At 49.6% G+C, this 18,977-nt stretch overlaps 1 long non-coding RNA gene across 1 annotated transcript in view; it reads left to right on the top strand.

Moving 5' to 3' along the window:
• The window catches only part of LOC134970208 (uncharacterized), a 306,588-nt gene extending 290,475 nt beyond the window's left edge, over positions 1-16,113 (top strand). The window contains exon 3 of the long non-coding RNA XR_010189720.1: positions 15,861-16,113. This is a non-coding gene — a long non-coding RNA (uncharacterized LOC134970208). The remainder of the gene's footprint in view (positions 1-15,860) is intronic.
• The last annotated feature ends 2,864 nt before the right edge of the window (positions 16,114-18,977 follow it).

Raw genomic sequence — 18,977 nt, 5'->3', positions numbered from 1 at the left:
TCTCCGGCACTCTCTTCTGCCGCTGACCCGTCCTGGCCAGCGGCGCCGCCGTCTCTCCTCCGCGTCCAGCCGTCGCTGGACATCTTCCTCCTGCAGGCCGACGTCTTCCGGCCTCTTCAGCGGCCACCGGAGCTCTTCTTCCCACGGCCGCCGTCTTCCTCGTCCACGCCGCCTTGGCTCCCCGTCCGGCTCTTCTGCGCTCTTCCGCGTGCCCGACCTCTTCGGCTCCCGCCCGGCGTCTGACGTCAGACGCTGGGGGCGGGGCCTATGACGCGGCGAGCGCCGATTGGCTCGCCGCGCCCCTCTCTGATTGGCCGCCGCTCCGGGATCCGCGATTGGCTCCCGGAGGGCGCCAACATTTAAACTCCTCCGCAGCCTCCGGTCTGGTGCAGGGAAAAGGGTAATCCCTGCACCGGACACCCGCCGCCGCCACACACTGACAGGCGCTGGGGACAGACAAGCTGCCCCAGCGCTGCCCACAGCCAGGAACTGCAGGGGATGCAGATCCCCTGCACCCTGCCGGTCTGATGTGCCCTGGGACACGGGGCACATTTCCACATTTCCCCCCCCCTTTTTTCTTTGTAGTCCCTACAAAGGTCTCCACGACGTCCATCGTCCGCGGGTCAGGGAATTCCGAGGTCCCTCTGGCGAGGTTGTGTTCGAGGGCCCAGCCCGGACAGGCTGTGACCCCACATCCTTCCACCTCCAGCTCCGGGTTCCTCTTCTTACCTCCTGACCTCCATCGGCGGATCCTCTGGGGGAGTGGCATCTCCTCACGGTCGCTCGACGTTGGCCACCAAGGGGAATCTTCCTCCACGGGGACAACAGTCACCCACTCTTGACCTTCCAGATCGTCTGGGACATCGTCCCTGTCTTCAGGGTGTGGTACCGACCACCACCCAACAGCGGAATCCTCCGGGGCATCCATTTCCTCCCGGGCAACAGCCACCATATGTCGCATTTCCTCGTGGGGCATCTCCAAAGGTCCTATGTCTTCCTCTGGAACGGGTCCTCCCACGGCATCACGATCCTCTCCCCGTACGTACGTCCATTTCGGCACTTCCGGCAGGTCTTCTTGCTCCAGGACTACCTCCTCCTCTTCACGGAGGGCATTCAACTGGGAGCACGACTCCACCCGATCCTGCCAGTCACTCTCGTCGGCGCTTCCGATGCCAGAGTTGTCCTCCATCTGTTCTTGGAGGGATTCGTCGGCGGACATCTCACCGTAGTCAGAGTCCTCCTCCACCGATACCTGGACTAGGGGATTATTTTCCTCTTCAGCGTACTTGGTCTCTTCCGCTGGCACCTCTGCTTCCTCAGCGTACTCCTTCGCTTCCGCTGGCATCTTTACTTCCTCAGCGTACTCCTTCGCTTCCGCTGGCATCTTTACTTTCTCAGCGTACTCCTCTTCCGCTGGCATCTCTAGGTACCCAGGACACACCTGTTCCGCACGTCCTGGTCGTGGACGGTTCCATCGCGGGCAGATTCCGGACGTCTCCGTCACTGGGTCTTCACGCTTTTCTTCGCAGCGTGGTCTCTTCACCTCCCAGTCGTCCACCTTCGCCTTATGCGGGAAAGGATTCTGCCTTACTCGGGTCGCTTTCTTGGGACAGAGTAGGTCCGCGGCATCTTCCCAGGGGCACTCACTGGCCGCATGTCCTGGTCGCCGACACTTCCAACAAGGGAGGGCCACTGCCACCTTCTCCAAGACGGGTTCCTTGTCCACCTCCTTCACTGGGGAATCTTCACCCGTTGGTTCCGGCTCAGAGGAAATGGGCACCTGCGAACTAACTTCAAGCAGGGTCTTCCGCTCCATTTCCCTGGTTTCCTCCTCCCATCTCTGGGCACGACCATCCGCAATCATCCGGTCTTCATTCCACGGACAATCGGGAAGCGCATGTCCCCTCGCCTCACAGAGCGCACACACGGGCTCTGCAGCCACCCGGTCCCAAAGTTGCTGACGAGACTCCGTCAGCTGCTTCACAGTGGCCTCGTAGTCTGTCCTGTCTTCCGTCCATGGACACTCCAGGAGCCGATGTCGGGGATCTCCACAGCTTTCACACCAAGAATCAACCTCGTCTTGGCTCAACTCTTCATCCCTGGGACAACTGTTATGCTCATGCCCGTAGTTTCCACAGAGCAAACACCAGTACTCCTTCTTCGCTTGGACCTTCTGACGTCTTCGGTCCGCTTCCTGGACCACCTTCTTTGGGGACGTCTCTCGCCAAGTACACTCGTCGGCAAAGTGCCCCGTTTGCCGACATTTCTTGCAGGGCGTCACAGCGGCCTTCTTGCGCCCCTTCTCCCGGCGCTCTTCCTTTTCACGCTGGACCGACCGCTGCACCATCTTCAGGAGGTCTGCCCCAGACACCGTCACCCAGTCGCTCTGGTCCGCACGCGTCCGGGGGTGAGTCTGTTCTGGAGCCATCCGCAGGGAGGTCTTCTTGGTGGCGTTCCACATCGTGTCCGGTATCCGATATCCTTGATCCTGCCGACTACGCCAAAATGTAAGAGGTGCGGCTGTGCGTGTGGTAGTGCCTGCTGCCGTGCAGGTGTAGTTTCGGTACTCACCAGGCGCCGCTCTCTCTCACCTTCAGGTACCGGAACCTTCAACGGACCTGGCAAATCTTCCGTCGGACCCGGACACGATGACCTAGGAGGAAGGAGATTGCTGAGTGCTGTCCTCCTGACTGTGGACCGAAACGCCCTCCGGAGCCGAGGAAAATAGTGCTTTCGGGCTAGGTGAGGGTCATCCCAGGCGTCCGCCTCAGAGCCCGAATTTCACCTATTGGCACTCTCGCACCAGGTGGAAATTCTACCTTGCACCGGCGTGCAAGGTTCACCGTTCGCCCTGAAGGAAGGGAGACAGATAGGGACACACAGACAGATGTTACTCACCGTCCTACGTCTTGTACTCCGATCTTCTCCACTTACAGGTCCCTGTAAGGAGGCAAAGAGAGAAACAGCCGTGCAGGGCCTAACTCTAATCTAGTGTGCGTCCGCTACACTAGCTGCATAACAAAACCCTCAAACTGGCTCAAGTGTAAATGGTGCAACACAAACTATGCACAAACTCTAAAACAACATTTTGCCCTGCACGGTAACAACACACCCATCAGAGTACATCATCAAACGGTGCTGTCCCTTTAAATCCCTACCTACCGCTGGAAGGGGGTGGGCGCCACACAGCCTGCCCACCTCCTGTACACTTCCGGGGGCTCAGGTCAAGCGGACCTGCCTACCTAACACCTCAGGCTGGCCTGGGCCTAGTGCCCAGTGCCACCTTTATTCACCTCGGGGCACTTATTCACTGGGCCTAGCGCCCCCTGACTGCACACAGGCCGGAGGCCTGACTTCACCCACGGGCCTAGTGCCCGCCTAACTCGTCACTCGTGGGTGACCTGGGCCTGGTGCCCAGGGTCACCTTATGTTACCCTAATTGGCCAAAGTACACTAGGGCCTAATGCCCTCTAATATCCCCACAGGCCTATTGCCTGGATTGCCCCCGGGCCTAGTGCCCACCTACTGCGCCGCTTAGGTGGCTTGGGCCTAACGTCCAAACCACCGACTCAGATGGTGACCCCCAAACTCTTATCTGCGCAACAGGCCTAGTGCCTGAATTGTGCCCCCGGGCCTAATGCCCGTCCCTGATGGTCTAGGGAGGAAAAGGGGAGGGGGTGAGAGTAGCCTCACTGAGGCCTCACCTGATCCGTGGGGTCTCCGGCACTCTCTTCTGCCGCTGACCCGTCCTGGCCAGCGGCGCCGCCGTCTCTCCTCCGCGTCCAGCTGTCGCTGGACATCTTCCTCCTGCAGGCCGACGTCTTCCGGCCTCTTCAGCGGCCACCGGATCTCTTCTCCCCACGGCCGCCGTCTTCCTCGTCCACGCCGCCTTGGCTCCCCGTCCGGCTCTTCTGCGCTCTTCCGCGTGCCCGACCTCTTCGGCTCCCGCCCGGCGTCTGACGTCAGACGCCGGGGGCGGGGCCTATGACGCGGTGAGCGCCGATTGGCTCGCCGCGCCCCTCTCTGATTGGCCGCCGCTCCGGGAGCCGCGATTGGCTCCCGGAGGGCGCCAACATTTAAACTCCTCCGCAGCCTCCGGTCCGGTGCAGGGAAAAGGGTAATCCCTGCACCGGACACCCGCCGCCGCCACACACTGACAGGCGCTGGGGACAGACAAGCTGCCCCAGCGCTGCCCACAGCCAGGAACTGCAGGGGATGCAGATCCCCTGCACCCTGCCGGTCTGATGTGCCCTGGGACACGGGGCACATCTCCACAATGACAGATAACTTCCTTGCAGTAGATTTCTCATCATACGTATTAAAGCTGTGACAGTCAATGGTTATTTGATACTGACTTATGTTTTGGCACTTCCTGTATATGGGCAATAGTAGCGTAATTTGGGCACCTGTGCTTTATGCGCAATACAGCCCCAATCCGGTATAACCAAGACACCTGGTGTATTGGTAATACACACTAAGGGGACTATTTATCACCATCCGCATCCAGCGGATGACAGGTGATAACATCGCCCCAACTCGCACTGAGATAATTGGTTACATCGCAGGGATGTATCAATTATCGCGTGCAGGGACAGAGCTTGCGGTCAATCTCTGTCCCTGCAATGACACTCCGCAGCATCATCGGGGTATTTTTCGGAAAAAATACCCCGACGTCCCGCTGCACATGCGTCGCCCCCCCGACATCGTTGTTACCACCACCCCCGGTCGACCCCCCCCCCAATACGACTACCACCGCACTCCGCAGACCCCCCCCCCCCAAGAAGATCAATATACTCCCCAGTCCAGGGAGCCGGTCCGTGCTGCTTCTGCCGGTGCTGCCCGGTGCCGGAACCTGTGGTGACCCCCCATGCTGTAAAGTGCGCTGCTGCTTTGCAACGTCACCTTACTGCACCGGGGTCACATTGCAGCACATGGGGGATCCGGCACCCAGCAGTGCTCAGCGGAGCAGCGGACACTGGCTCCCTGGACAGGTGAGTATGGTTTTGGGGATTTTTGTACTTTTTTTTTTTTTTTACTTTTTACACCTTGATCAGCTTGTGTGTCCATCGGACACACATAGCTGATCTCTGTAGCTGGGCCCCACTCAGCTTTCTCTGCCAGGGGGAGAAAGCTGGGCAAATGCCACATTATCGCAGTGCTGCCCTGTGAACTCGCCAGCCTGAGCTGGCGAGATTATCACAGGGCACACTGCGGTATTTTTTAACATTTATTTTTTAGTAAATTTGGTCATATCACATTTCCTATTAGAAGTATGGGGAATGCGAAGTGGGTTACTAAAAAAAAGTGAAAAAAGGGTTTGGAGCAGTTTTTCATGAAAACTGCTCCAAATGCCCTTTAATACATTCAGGTGATACTAAGATAATGTGAAAAGGGTGTGAAAACTCCCTTTTTCACATTATTTTACTAAAAATAATGTTAATAAAAAGACCCCTAAATCTGTGCAGCTGTACTATAATCCAGGTGTCTCTGGCATATGGAGAATTTTGACCTAGTATGGGCACCTTTTGTATAAACTGGGCACCTGTGGTATATGTTCATTGCTTGACCTATCTCCCGTCACCCCTGCCTCATCAGTCACCTATCTCCCTCTCACCCCTGCATCCCCTGTCACCCACTATCGTCTGTACCTGTCACCCCTGCCTCACCAGTCACCTATCTCCCTCTCACCCCTGCATCCCCTGTCACCCACTATCGTCTGTACCTGTCACCCCTGCCTTCCCAGTCACCCATTATCCCCGTCACCCCCGTTGAATCAGTCTACCTGTCACCCACTATCTCCCTGTACCCTTGGGGGTACAATTGTGTGGGCACGCCCCTTTCCTGTGAAACCACGCCCCTTTAAAAAGCTTAACCCTTCAAGGGGCACCAAAATGTATATTTGCTTACCAAAAAAAATAAGCTTGGGCCGGCCCTGCACTCACCCCCTGATCAGAGCAACAATTTCATTGATCTGATGGGCGCCCACTAGTGACACCCGCCGGGTAAAACAACTGAATCACCTCCTAGGAGAAGGATAAGCATGTTACATGAACGTAGGTGTCATTAATCTTGGGGACCTGGAACATAAGAACAATAACCCTGAGAGTCTGGAACTTCAGAACAAGAATGATTGCAAACCTGGACATCAGAAAATGGAACAGTGCAAACCTGAATGGTGACAGAAGGTTGGGATCTGCAGTGTGAGGGAAGGAACAATGACTACTGGAATGTTAGATAAAGAATGACATATCTGGTGATGATCTTACAACTATTAACGAGCTATTATAGGTTATGGTAGCTGCAAGCTTGGTGGTAGTTTACAAGATGCCCCTGTCCTGGAGTTGGAAAAAACTATGTGTTCCCTAATGCACACAGAGTGAAAAATATTACTACATAACAGTCAGATAATACGGAGATCTTAGTTGCGTATATCTGCAGATATAGGGTTAAGCCCCCAGGCCGATCGACAAGGCTTCTCCATCACTGGGGGTCCCTAATACTAGGTATGGGTCCGGGGTGCAGGACCCCATGATGTCGGCACAGGTCGGCCACCCCAGGTCAGCACACAGGTGAGAATTAATAAGGGTTAATAAGAAGCACAGAAGTGCTATGTAAGTGGTGTGATTAAAATAATATATACAAAGTGATAGGGAAAATCATAAGTGTTAATAAAGTGTTAGGGTGTGCCGACCTGAAGCAGCCCAGCCATACCGACACAGGGGCCACCGCACCCCACACCCACCCCATAAATAATTACAAATATGTCTGGGTTAAATTCCCAGTGTAAGGCCACATGGTAATGGCTCCTACAGCATCTGAGAGCCAGCTTACCTGGGGATACCCCTGGCTTCCCCTATGGCACTCTGGAGTCAGCAATCCCTCCTAATGCTGACCCATCCATGCCTCTCTAAATTAGAGATGAGCGGGTTCGGTTTCTTTGAATCCGAACCCGCACGAACTTCACTTTTTTTTTCACGGGTCCGAGCGACTCGGATCTTCCCGCCTTGCTCGGTTAACCCGAGCGCGCCCGAACGTCATCATGACGCTGTCGGATTCTCGCGAGGCTCGGATTCTATCGCGAGACTCGGATTCTATATAAGGAGCCGCGCGTCGCCGCCATTTTCACACGTGCATTGAGATTGATAGGGAGAGGACGTGGCTGGCGTCCTCTCCATTTAGATTAGATTTAGAAGAGAGAGAGAGAGAGAGAGAGATTGCTGTGATACTGTAGATTAGAAGAGAGTGCAGAGTGCAGACAGAGTTTAGTGACTGACGACCACAGTGACCAGTGACCACCAGAGACAGTGCAGTTGTTTGTTTTATTTAATATATCCGTTCTCTGCCTGAAAAAAAACGATACACAGTCACACAGTGACTCAGTCTGTGTGCACTGCTCAGCCCAGTGTGCTGCACATCAATGTATTGTATATAAAGCTTATAATTGTGGGGGAGACTGGGGAGCACTGCAGGTTGTTATAGCAGGAGCCAGGAGTACATGATAAATAATATTATATTAAAATTAAACAGTGCACACTTTTGCTGCAGGAGTGCCACTGCCAGTGTGACTAGTGGTGACCAGTGCCTGACCACCAGTATATTAGTAGTATTGTATACTATCTCTTTATCAACCAGTCTATATTAGCAGCAGACACAGTACAGTGCGGTAGTTCACGGCTGTGGCTACCTCTGTGTCGGCACTCGGCAGGCAGTCCGTCCATCCATAATTGTATTATAATATATACCACCTAACCGTGGTTTTTTTTTCGTTCTTTATACCGTCGTCATACTAGTTGTTACGAGTATACTACTATCTCTTTATCAACCAGTGTACAGTGCGGTAGTTCACGGCTGTGGCTACCTCTGTGTCGGCACTCGGCAGGCAGTCCGTCCAACCATAATTGTATTATATACCACCTAACCGTGGTTTTTTTTTCATTCTTTATACCGTCGTCATACTAGTTGTTACGAGTATACTACTATCTCTTTATCAACCAGTGTACAGTGCGGTAGTTCACGGCTGTGGCTACCTCTGTGTCGGCACTCGGCAGCCCGTCCATAATTGTATATACCAGTGACCTAACCGTGGTTTTTTTTTCTTTCTTTATACATACATACTAGTTACGAGTATACTATCTCTTTATCAACCAGTCTTCTATATATTAGCAGCAGACACAGTACAGTGCGGTAGTTCACGGCTGTGGCTACCTCTGTGTCGGCACTCGGCAGCCCGTCCATAATTGTATATACCACCTAACCGTGGTTTTTTTTTCTTTCTTTATACATACATACTAGTTACGAGTATACTATCTCTTTATCAACCAGTCTATATATTAGCAGCAGACACAGTACAGTGCGGTAGTTCACGGCTGTGGCTACCTCTGTGTCGGCACTCCGCAGCCCGTCCATAATTGTATATACCAGTGACCTAACCGTGGTTTTTTTTTCTTTCTTTATACATACATACTAGTTACGAGTATACTATCTCTTTATCAACCAGTCTATATATTAGCAGCAGACACAGTACAGTGCGGTAGTTCACGGCTGTGGCTACCTCTGTGTCGGCACTCGGCAGCCCGTCCATAATTGTATATACCAGTGACCTAACCGTGGTTTTTTTTTCTTTCTTTATACATACATACTAGTTACGAGTATACTATCTCTTTATCAACCAGTCTATATATTAGCAGCAGACACAGTACAGTGCGGTAGTTCACGGCTGTGGCTACCTCTGTGTCGGCACTCGGCAGCCCGTCCATAATTGTATATACCAGTGACCTAACCGTGGTTTTTTTTTCTTTCTTTATACATACATACTAGTTACGAGTATACTATCTCTTTATCAACCAGTCTATATATTAGCAGCAGACACAGTACAGTGCGGTAGTTCACGGCTGTGGCTACCTCTGTGTCGGCACTCGGCAGCCCGTCCATAATTGTATATACCACCTAACCGTGGTTTTTTTTTCTTTCTTTATACATACATACTAGTTACGAGTATACTATCTCTTTATCAACCAGTCTATATATTAGCAGCAGACACAGTACAGTGCGGTAGTTCACGGCTGTGGCTACCTCTGTGTCGGCACTCGGCAGCCCGTCCATAATTGTATATACCAGTGACCTAACCGTGGTTTTTTTTTCTTTCTTTATACATACATACTAGTTACGAGTATACTATCTCTTTATCAACCAGTCTATATATTAGCAGCAGACACAGTACAGTGCGGTAGTTCACGGCTGTGGCTACCTCTGTGTCGGCACTCGGCAGCCCGTCCATAATTGTATACTAGTATCCAATCCATCCATCTGCATTGTTTACCTGAGGTGCCTTTTAGTTGTGCCTATTAAAATATGGAGAACAAAAATGTTGAGGTTCCAAAATTAGGGAAAGATCAAGATCCACTTCCACCTCGTGCTGAAGCTGCTGCCACTAGTCATGGCCGAGACGATGAAATGCCAGCAACGTCGTCTGCCAAGGCCGATGCCCAATGGCATAGTACAGAGCATGTCAAAACCAAAACACCAAATATCAGTAAAAAAAGGACTCCAAAACCTAAAATAAAATTGTCGGAGGAGAAGCGTAAACTTGCCAATATGCCATTTACCACACGGAGTGGCAAGGAACGGCTGAGGCCCTGGCCTATGTTCATGGCTAGTGGTTCAGCTTCACATGAGGATGGAAGCACTCAGCCTCTCGCTAGAAAACTGAAAAGACTCAAGCTGGCAAAAGCACCGCAAAGAACTGTGCGTTCTTTGAAATCCCAAATCCACAAGGAGAGTCCAATTGTGTCGGTTGCGATGCCTGACCTTCCCAACACTGGACGTGAAGAGCATGCGCCTTCCACCATTTGCACGCCCCCTGCAAGTGCTGGAAGGAGCACCCGCAGTCCAGTTCCTGATAGTCAGATTGAAGATGTCAGTGTTGAAGTACACCAGGATGAGGAGGATATGGGTGTTGCTGGCGCTGGGGAGGAAATTGACCAGGAGGATTCTGATGGTGAGGTGGTTTGTTTAAGTCAGGCACCCGGGGAGACACCTGTTGTCCGTGGGAGGAATATGGCCGTTGACATGCCAGGTGAAAATACCAAAAAAATCAGCTCTTCGGTGTGGAGGTATTTCACCAGAAATGCGGACAACAGGTGTCAAGCCGTGTGTTCCCTTTGTCAAGCTGTAATAAGTAGGGGTAAGGACGTTAACCACCTCGGAACATCCTCCCTTATACGTCACCTGCAGCGCATTCATAATAAGTCAGTGACAAGTTCAAAAACTTTGGGTGACAGCGGAAGCAGTCCACTGACCAGTAAATCCCTTCCTCTTGTAACCAAGCTCACGCAAACCACCCCACCAACTCCCTCAGTGTCAATTTCCTCCTTCCCCAGGAATGCCAATAGTCCTGCAGGCCATGTCACTGGCAAGTCTGACGAGTCCTCTCCTGCCTGGGATTCCTCCGATGCATCCTTGCGTGTAACGCCTACTGCTGCTGGCGCTGCTGTTGTTGCCGCTGGGAGTCGATGGTCATCCCAGAGGGGAAGTCGTAAGCCCACTTGTACTACTTCCAGTAAGCAATTGACTGTTCAACAGTCCTTTGCGAGGAAGATGAAATATCACAGCAGTCATCCTACTGCAAAGCGGATAACTGAGTCCTTGACAACTATGTTGGTGTTAGACGTGCGTCCGGTATCCGCCGTTAGTTCACAGGGAACTAGACAATTTATTGAGGCAGTGTGCCCCCGTTACCAAATACCATCTAGGTTCCACTTCTCTAGGCAGGCGATACCGAGAATGTACACGGACGTCAGAAAAAGACTCACCAGTCTCCTAAAAAATGCAGTTGTACCCAATGTCCACTTAACCACGGACATGTGGACAAGTGGAGCAGGGCAGGGTCAGGACTATATGACTGTGACAGCCCACTGGGTAGATGTATGGACTCCCGCCGCAAGAACAGCAGCGGCGGCACCAGTAGCAGCATCTCGCAAACGCCAACTCTTTCCTAGGCAGGCTACGCTTTGTATCACCGGTTTCCAGAATACGCACACAGCTGAAAACCTCTTACGGCAACTGAGGAAGATCATCGCGGAATGGCTTACCCCAATTGGACTCTCCTGTGGATTTGTGGCATCGGACAACGCCAGCAATATTGTGTGTGCATTAAATATGGGCAAATTCCAGCACGTCCCATGTTTTGCACATACCTTGAATTTGGTGGTGCAGAATTTTTTTAAAAACGACAGGGGCGTGCAAGAGATGCTGTCGGTGGCCAGAAAAATTGCGGGACACTTTCGGCGTACAGGCACCACGTACAGAAGACTGGAGCACCACCAAAAACTACTGAACCTGCCCTGCCATCATCTGAAGCAAGAAGTGGTAACGAGGTGGAATTCAACCCTCTATATGCTTCAGAGGTTGGAGGAGCAGCAAAAGGCCATTCAAGCCTATACAATTGAGCACGATATAGGAGATGGAATGCACCTGTCTCAAGTGCAGTGGAGAATGATTTCAACGTTGTGCAAGGTTCTGATGCCCTTTGAACTTGCCACACGTGAAGTCAGTTCAGACACTGCCAGCCTGAGTCAGGTCATTCCCCTCATCAGGCTTTTGCAGAAGAAGCTGGAGGCATTGAAGAAGGAGCTAAAAGGGAGCGATTCCGCTAGGCATGTGGGACTTGTGGATGCAGCCCTTAATTCGCTTAACAAGGATTCACGGGTGGTCAATCTGTTGAAATCAGAGCACTACATTTTGGCCACCGTGCTCGATCCTAGATTTAAAGCCTACCTTGGATCTCTCTTTCCGGCAGACACAGGTCTGCTGGGGTTGAAAGACCTGCTGGTGACAAAATTGTCAAGTCAAGCGGAACGCGACCTGTCAACATCTCCTCCTTCACATTCTCCCGCAACTGGGGGTGCGAGGAAAAGGCTCAGAATTCCGAGCCCACCCGCTGGCGGTGATGCAGGGCAGTCTGGAGCGACTGCTGATGCTGACATCTGGTCCGGACTGAAGGACCTGACAACGATTACGGACATGTCGTCTACTGTCACTGCATATGATTCTCTCAACATTGATAGAATGGTGGAGGATTATATGAGTGACCGCATCCAAGTAGGCACGTCACACAGTCCGTACTTATACTGGCAGGAAAAAGAGGCAATTTGGAGGCCCTTGCACAAACTGGCTTTATTCTACCTAAGTTGCCCTCCCACAAGTGTGTACTCCGAAAGAGTGTTTAGTGCCGCCGCTCACCTTGTCAGCAATCGGCGTACGAGGTTACATCCAGAAAATGTGGAGAAGATGATGTTCATTAAAATGAATTATAATCAATTCCTCCGCAGAGACATTGACCAGCAGCAATTGCCTCCACAAAGTACACAGGGAGCTGAGATGGTGGATTCCAGTGGGGACGAATTGATAATCTGTGAGGAGGGGGATGTACACGGTGATATATCGGAGGGTGAAGATGAGGTGGACATCTTGCCTCTGTAGAGCCAGTTTGTGCAAGGAGAGATTAATTGCTTCTTTTTTGGGGGGGGTCCAAACCAACCCGTCATATCAGTCACAGTCGTGTGGCAGACCCTGTCACTGAAATGATGGGTTGGTTAAAGTGTGCATGTCCTGTTTTGTTTATACAACATAAGGGTGGGTGGGAGGGCCCAAGGATAATTCCATCTTGCACCTCTTTTTTCTTTTCTTTTTCTTTGCATCATGTGCTGATTGGGGAGGGTTTTTTGGAAGGGACATCCTGCGTGACACTGCAGTGCCACTCCTAAATGGGCCCGGTGTTTGTGTCGGCCACTAGGGTCGCTAATCTTACTCACACAGTCAGCTACCTCATTGCGCCTCTTTTTTTCTTTGCGTCATGTGCTGTTTGGGGAGGGTTTTTTGGAAGGGACATCCTGCGTGACACTGCAGTGCCACTCCTAGATGGGCCCGGTGTTTGTGTCGGCCACTAGGGTCGCTAATCTTACTCACACAGCTACCTCATTGCGCCTCTTTTTTTCTTTGCGTCATGTGCTGTTTGGGGAGGGTTTTTTGGAAGGGACATCCTGCGTGACACTGCAGTGCCACTCCTAGATGGGCCCGGTGTTTGTGTCGGCCACTAGGGTCGCTAATCTTACTCACACAGCTACCTCATTGCGCCTCTTTTTTTCTTTGCGTCATGTGCTGTTTGGGGAGGGTTTTTTGGAAGGGACATCCTGCGTGACACTGCAGTGCCACTCCTAGATGGGCCCGGTGTTTGTGTCGGCCACTAGGGTCGCTAATCTTACTCACACAGTCAGCTACCTCATTGCGCCTCTTTTTTTCTTTGCGTCATGTGCTGTTTGGGGAGGGTTTTTTGGAAGGGCCATCCTGCGTGACACTGCAGTGCCACTCCTAGATGGGCCCGGTGTTTGTGTCGGCCACTAGGGTCGCTAATCTTACTCACACAGTCAGCTACCTCATTGCGCCTCTTTTTTTCTTTGCGTCATGTGCTGTTTGGGGAGGGTTTTTTGGAAGGGCCATCCTGCGTGACACTGCAGTGCCACTCCTAGATGGGCCCGGTGTTTGTGTCGGCCACTAGGGTCGCTAATCTTACTCACACAGCTACCTCATTGCGCCTCTTTTTTTCTTTGCGTCATGTGCTGTTTGGGGAGGGTTTTTTGGAAGGGACATCCTGCGTGACACTGCAGTGCCACTCCTAGATGGGCCCGGTGTTTGTGTCGGCCACTAGGGTCGCTTATCTTACTCACACAGCGACCTCGGTGCAAATTTTAGGACTAAAAATAATATTGTGAGGTGTGAGGTATTCAGAATAGACTGAAAATGAGTGTAAATTATGGTTTTTGAGGTTAATAATACTTTGGGATCAAAATGACCCCCAAATTCTATGATTTAAGCTGTTTTTTAGTGTTTTTGGAAAAAAACACCCGAATCCAAAACACACCCGAATCCGACAAAAATAATTCGGTGAGGTTTTGCCAAAACGCGTTCGAACCCAAAACACGGCCGCGGAACCGAACCCAAAACCAAAACCCGAAAAATTTCAGGCGCTCATCTCTACTCTAAATACAATGCACAAAATGGAAAGCTGCTCAATCAGATTGTAATGTCACTCAGGTGCTAAAAGGGAGGGGTAATTCTGTGTAGGAAAAAACTGTGTGTTCCCTAATGCACACCGAGTGAAAAATATTACTACATAATAGTCAGATAATACGGAGATCTTAGTTGCGTATATCTGCAGATATAGGGTTAAGCCCCCAGGCCGATCGACAAGGCTTCTCCAGACAGAAGTGACTCCAGAGTGCCATAGGAGAAGCTAGGGGTATCTCCAGGTAAGCTGGCTCTCAGATGCTGTAGGAGCCATTACCATGTGGCCTTACACTGGGAATTTAACCCAGACATATTTGTAATTATTTATGGGGTGGGTGTGGGGTGCAGTGGCCCCTGTGTCGGTATGGCTGGGCTGCTTCAGGTCGACACACCCTAACACTTTATTAACACTTATGATTTTCCCTATAACTTTGTATATATTATTTTAATCACACCACTTACATAGCACTTCTGTGCTTCTTATTAACCCCTATTAATTCTCACCTGTGTGCTGACCTGGGGTGGCCGACCTGTGCCGACATCGTGGGGTCCTGCACCCCGGACCCATACCTAGTATTAGGGACCCCCAGTGACAGAGAAGCCTTGTCGGATCGGCCTGGGGGCTTAACCCTATATCTGCAGATATACGCAACTAAGATCTCCGTATTATCTGACTATTATGTAGTAATATTTTTCACTCGGTGTGCATTAGGGAACACATAGTTTTTTCCTACACAGAATTACCCCTCCCTTTTAGCACCTGAGTGACATTACAATCTGATTGAGCAGCTTTCCATTTTGTGCCCTGTCCTGGAGTTTACAGTAGCCTCAACAGGTTTAAAAAAATTGTCCACACCCATCTTCAGATCAGCAATGGGCCTGGGAGAGGACATTATGTGTCCTGCAAGAGGCAGGAAAGTGGAGAGCTGGAGACGGACAAGACATCTGTCCCTGAAGAACTGAATTCCACCAGACATGAGCTCAGGAGACTCCCCTGGATAACAGAGTGTGACCACACAGCAGGGATGGACTATGGCTCTAAAACAGCCCTGGATCTTCTCTGTGCACACATCAGGGGGGTATGTCATTGCCCCATGAGGGCGTGGTTATGTTTCACCGGGGCATGCCCTCGCAGAACGCTGCCATCCCTCTGTATGCTGGCTTTCAGGCCAGACTGGCCCATCAGGCTATCACCCATTCTTGTTAAAAGTGCCAGCTGGACAGTCAGCCTCTGCCTCACAGTGTCTGGCTGAGGAGTGAACACAAGTAGTATAAGGATTGTGAACCTTGAAAGTAAAGTATATATACTGAGTGTTCTAAATCTGTCTGCATGTGTTACATCTGCCCCACCTGCAGTGCAACATGGTTTTGCCCAGTTGCTTGATAATTTGCTTTACTTACGAACATAAATCAGTCCCTTAATGCATTGCCACCCATTAAGTATGAAGACATATATTTTATGGGAGTTACATCTTCCTATAGGTCATACAATTCTCTTTAAATTGCCCATAAGCAAAACCCATATCATGGACTGAGCCTGGCACGCTGTCTCTCGTGTGATACCAAGCTTCTTGTATCTAGAGCAGCATTAGCTATAGAACCCTCTGTAACAAGGTGCCTCTTTTTGAAAAAATTACCAGTAATAATGTTACTTATAATCTGGGCACCGTTGCTTTCCCAATGTGGCACATTATGGAAAGAGAATTAGCCTGAATTTATCACCGCTCTGGCAGGAACATCTGTCCGTCAGCCGCTCGCTTGTCTAGTCTCTTATCCGTGGGATTTTCTTTTTCCAGGAATAGTCGATGTTGGACAGCTGCGAGGGATGAATAATGGAGTAACTCACAATACTAGGCAGGACCTCAACCTTCACACAAGACAGAAATCCGAGAGAGAAGAGGGCATCCGATCTACAGAATCGCCTACATCTGTTACAATTCCACTTTTTCTAGATTGTAAGCTCTTTAGGATAGAGTATGCTTTCTAAATGTTTCGGAGTATGTATAGTAGGTGCTTTATAAACAACCGGTAATTAATAAAATTATATACATGCTATATTTGAGCTTTGTAATACCTATATTATTTTATATATTGCAGTGTATATATTATGTGATACAGGTTGAGTATCCCATATCCAAATATTCCGAAATACGGAATATTCCGAAATACGGACTTTTTTCAGTGAGACTGAGATAGTGAAACCTTTGTTTTCTAATGGCTCAATGTACACAAACGTTGTTTAATACACAAAGTTATTAAAAATATTGTATTAAATGACCTTCAGGCTGTGTGTATAAGGTGTATATGAAACATAAATGAATTGTGTGTATGTGCACAAACTTTGTTTAATGCACAAAGTTATTAAAAATATTGGCTAAAATGACCTTCAGGCTGTGTATAAGGTGTATATGAAATATAAATGCATTCTGTGCTTAGACTTAGATCCCATCGCCATGCTATCTCATTATGGTATGCATTATTCCAAAATACGGAAAAATCCAATATCCAAAATTCCTCTGGTCTTAAGCATTTTGGATAAGGGAGACTCAACCTGTATATTATTATACAAAGATACAGGACCAATAGTTTTGTTTTAGTTTTGGGAGTGGACTATTCAGGAACATTTTTCCAAGAGAGCGTTGAAAGTCAGGTTTTATAGGTCAGTGTCTGTGACTGATTTCATTTAATGTCAAAGATGAGAGAGAAAAGGAAGGCTCTTGTGTGGGCGCACTCTTAGTTGAAATAAATTTCAATAGATTTCAACTGGTCATGAACAGATAATATTAAAACATAACTTTTAATGAATATTATATAAAATTCATTTGATTACCCATTAAAAGACATAGGATCCAAAATAAGTCAGTGAAAAGTTCAAATATGAATGAAAAATGTGGAAATGTTCTGGTCCTGTGTCACAGAATGTGATAAGAAAGGTTGTAGACACTTCAAAGTCCTACACCCATTTCAGCCTGACCAGTACAGAAAATCTGTATTAATGAGACCACAATGTGATCAATTATATATTATTATATTTGTACTGAACAGGTCAAAGGAATGATATATGAGACACGTGGGGGTAATGATACTGGAGGGGAGCAGGGGACACACACCGCGTTACACCCGCCATGTTACACCCATATGACATGTGGCTCAGTGCGGGACACATAGCACTGGGGCACCCCGGGGACCGGCAGACACATGTTCGTTCATATTGTGCAGTGTGTCGGCACCAACGATGAACGATGCACGGCCCCGCGCTCGTTCATCGTTGGTGCCCCGTCGCTTATGCATGCAGGCCAATATGGACGAGATTGTCCATGTTAGCATGCATTGCTAAGGCGCCGGGTGATGGGGGGAGTGAAGAAACTTCACTCCCCCCCGTCACCTTACCCCCGCCGGGTTGCCCATCTGCTGGATCGGTGGTCGGGTAGCTTGGCGGCGGGTCGCCCAGTCTGTAGGGCCCTTTAGATTTGGGTGGGGTGTGATCAAACTGAAATCTAAATTGCAGTGTAGAAATTAAGCAGCCAGAATACCATGCACAGAAACAATATAACCCACCCAAATCTTACTCTCTCTGCACATGTTATATCTGCCCCACCTGCGGTTTGCCCAGTTGCTTGCTTTTTTGGTTTGCTAACAACTCTGAATAACACCTTCTGTGCAGCATTGGTACATGTCATGTTACAGTATATATACAGCCGGAGTGGAGTTGTTATACATCGTCTGATCAATGTTACTGGGTAATATTTACCCTAGGTCGGAGATAGGCTCCAGGAAGCGGTGGGTATTTCCATATGTTGAACCTAAGATTTTCATGCAAAATATCCAAAATAAGATGTCTCGTTTGGGACAGTACTGAGCCAGACCACTTCTGCTGCAACCCCCGATTCACGTGATTCCTTGCCACGACTACCGTCATTCCTTAGTCATTTAAAAGTTTCATGGCAACACTGCCAAGTACTGCTGCGAGCTACAGTGCCATCACACGCAGGACTGACACACTAACCTCAGGAGCTGTTCTATTAATGACTCAATAATAATCTGTCTTTATTATCTCTCTAAAGTAGATCTGAAATCTGATTGCATTGTTATTAATGATCTTTATGTAGAAATTAATTGACTTTGCAAGTGACCTTTTCTCCCTTGAGTCATTGCGGAATGATTTGTGTAAAAGAAAGAAAGCAATGATTACATTATAGCGTCATAACAAAGATTACAGGAAGTGGCAATACTCTTTTCTAAGGAACGAGTCTTAGGAAAACTTCCATGATCCCCTGCTGGTTCACCAAGTTCCAAGCAGTCTCCTTACCTCTAGATAGATGAGGAATAATATAGCCTAGGAGGGGTCTGGGGATGGATTTAGTGGTGGTAGCGAAGCAGTAGGGGCTGCAGTTTCGGTTGCAGTCGCTACTGCAAAATATTCTATTGAGACACCCACCGTCTGCAGCTCTAGTCCCCCCGCCGATGTACTTCCCGGCGGATTTAAGAAACAGCGGTGGGTGTATCAATAGAATATTTAGCAGTAGCGACATCGGCCGCACAATCCTACTCCTGAGCTGTCCTACAGTTACTCAGAATGTCCGACAGAATTTGGTTCTCCAACACAGTCCCTAGTACCGGCACTCCTACCGACTTAAGAATCCCCCCCCCCCCCATCACTGCTGAGAAACGACTATTTGAAATCCATGGGACTCCATGACCATCAGAACACATGCGCATAAGTAATTGGGAGAGCCGGGTCTGGTGCACATTATGATATTCTTTTGCACATATGGTGCATGGTGTGATATACTGGTGCATACTGATGCACGGTGTGATATGCTGGTGCACATATTGTATCTGATGTGATATGCTGGTGCATTCTGATGCATGGTGTGATATGCTGGTGCACATCTGTTGCCCCGCAGCATATG

The sequence above is a fragment of the Pseudophryne corroboree genome, chromosome 11 (genome assembly GCF_028390025.1).
Source record: "Pseudophryne corroboree isolate aPseCor3 chromosome 11, aPseCor3.hap2, whole genome shotgun sequence".
Taxonomy (NCBI): Eukaryota; Metazoa; Chordata; class Amphibia; order Anura; family Myobatrachidae; genus Pseudophryne; species Pseudophryne corroboree.
Note: the sequence above shows the minus strand (reverse complement) of the source record. Positions and strands in the feature narration are given on the sequence as shown.